This window comes from Triticum aestivum, chromosome 6D, assembly GCF_018294505.1.
Source record: "Triticum aestivum cultivar Chinese Spring chromosome 6D, IWGSC CS RefSeq v2.1, whole genome shotgun sequence".
Taxonomy (NCBI): domain Eukaryota; kingdom Viridiplantae; phylum Streptophyta; class Magnoliopsida; order Poales; family Poaceae; genus Triticum; species Triticum aestivum.
In genome coordinates this window covers 199,476,720-199,479,055 of record NC_057811.1, presented here as the reverse complement: position 1 = coordinate 199,479,055, position 2,336 = coordinate 199,476,720, and the positions used below count along the sequence as shown (strand labels likewise).

Sequence of the window (2,336 nt, the reverse complement as noted above, 5' to 3'; positions counted from 1 at the left end):
ATGCCTCTAAGTCGTGCCTCGACACGTGGGAGATATAGCCGCATCGTGGGCGTTACATGCAGTCCCACGTGTCAGTGAAGAGGCAAGCCGAAGCGCGTTCCATTTGCATGAGCCGTGTGCAGGACCGAACGTGTGTGGGGTGGAATGCGACCGCGATAGGGGTGCTGTGAGTGTACCACCTTTTTTCCTTTTAAACTAGGTGCTTCGCCCCCTCAAAAACAAAAAACTTGTTGCTTTGCGTGATCCATCGATACTACTACTAGTAATCCGGTAATCCCGACTAAAACGGCGCGGCCGGGTCTTTTCCCGCGCGATATGCTGGGAGGTTGGCTTAGTTGGGTTTTTTAGGACGAGTAATGCTACACCTACGTAGTCCCAGTTATGTAATTAACATAATGTGAAACGTGTGAGCTGTTGATTGTAGATTGGGGGCAGGGAGGGGCCCACCACCATGAAAATCAGGGGAGGAGAGAGAGAGGCAATTTACGTTAACCCTTTCGTAGGTTCCCATAGATGTAGGAAAATGTGAAATGCGTGAATGTGCATTTGCAGATAAGGCCTTCCCTCGTTCATCCTTTTCCCCCAGAAGATCTTGATCTTCCGTGCAACGCACGGGCATCTTGCTAGTACTCCTACACAGGGGCGAATCCACGTACAAGGTTGTGGGGGCGCATGCCCCCACTCGTTTTTTCAGACTACTCGTACTAGGCCCAGGATATACAACGCTACCCCCACTCAGCCCAAGGTATTTGCCCCCACTCTCTAATTTTCCTTTGTATGTTTAAAGCCCGTCAATGAGAAATAGATAGGTTATTAGCCCAGCAGCCCATCTTGGAGAATACAATCAGGCCTCATGCATACGATCGATCAGGTGGTTCCCGATTTTCTGGAGATTCATATGCGTTCGTCGTCTCTCGTCTGTGCTGCCGTGACGAGCCGAAGCTGCCATGCCGCCGCCTGCAGTTATAAGCTGCACATACTGACATACACCCGACCAGCCTCGATCTGCACTGCGCACCACGGCCGGCCGGCCCGGCCGGCTCGCGCCATCCCAAGGAAGTTGTAATGATCAATCATTCAATCAAGGTAAGCCCTAGGTTTAGTTCTCTCTTTTTCTAATTTCCACATTATTGTTCTATTCTGATTTCCATGTTAAAAAGTAGTGAATTGTATCAAATATGCATCTTTATAAATTATAATGTACAAATTGATGATTAGGTTGATTGAATCTAGGTTCCCGTAATAGTTCCATATGAATATATTTGAGGACGTGAGAGTAGAATAAAATCTATGTAATATTCTTCCTTCATGTATCTCAATGTATTTAATGTTCAACTATTTAACATTGACAAGAAAGCTGATGAAGAGATTTTTTGCAAATCCACAACCGGTATTATGCCTGAAATATTCAATCTGGAAAAGCTTACTCGACATCCATCTAATAGGAAGTGGCTCGCAGATTTTACAGAATACGATCAGGAAATGTTGGATAATATTCCTAATGAGGTGATAGTTCAACGCTTCTATGCGAAAAATCATCATGGGCTCATGGCATGAAACGGAAGTAGGCAATGTGCTCAAGCTTTTCTTCTTATCTGTCAATGATTCAATGCTCTCTATATTTAAACATGTTTCTTCTTCCTGCAGCTTGAAGGCTAGAAATCATGGACATATATAAAAAAAGGAACGACATATTCATATTTCCCAAGTTATTGTGGTTTAAGTGGTTAGTTTACTTTTACTTTGGCAATGAACTTGTCATAATTATGCGTGTGATGACATTATCTTACCAGAAAGTATATGATTTTGCTTCTTACACACTATATCTATGCTTGTGTGGTTTAAATAATTTAGTCATTATAGTTCGTATACATGTTTATGAAAAAAATACGTATAAATATTTGCCCCCTCTTGATTTTCATCCTGGCTCCGCCCCTGCTCCTACAATATACTATATTATTGTGAAAGTTCATATACACCGGCCGAGATTAATGCAAACACGGCAGATTTTCATTACATTTCGAACTTTTATAGGACAGAAAAATAAAAGAAACCCGACCCTAAACCTATTCTACGGCGGCGACCGACGTCTTCCATCTGTGATCTCCATGTATGGGGTTCAAGACCCGTGAAGTGAAGGTGCGGTCTCCGACGAGGAAAAGTAGAACACGGGAGACGGACCGGCCAGTTGGCACACCATGCCCTGCCGCCTCCCATGCCCTACTCATCCTCGGAGGAGTCCCCGACCTCGGCGGTGCTGGATGTTGGACGACGGCAAGTAGGACGCGTGGCTGACGGTGCTCCCGTCGTCGGCCGCCAGCGTGGCCACCGCTTGT

At 45.2% G+C, this 2,336-nt stretch overlaps 1 long non-coding RNA gene across 1 annotated transcript; it reads left to right on the top strand.

The window, feature by feature from the left end:
- The first annotated feature begins 891 nt into the window (after window positions 1–891).
- On the top strand, window positions 892–1,921 carry LOC123141430 (uncharacterized). Its single transcript, XR_006470275.1, has 3 exons — window positions 892–1,086; window positions 1,460–1,564; window positions 1,648–1,921. It is a non-coding gene; the product is annotated as an uncharacterized lncRNA (long non-coding RNA).
- The last annotated feature ends 415 nt before the right edge of the window (window positions 1,922–2,336 follow it).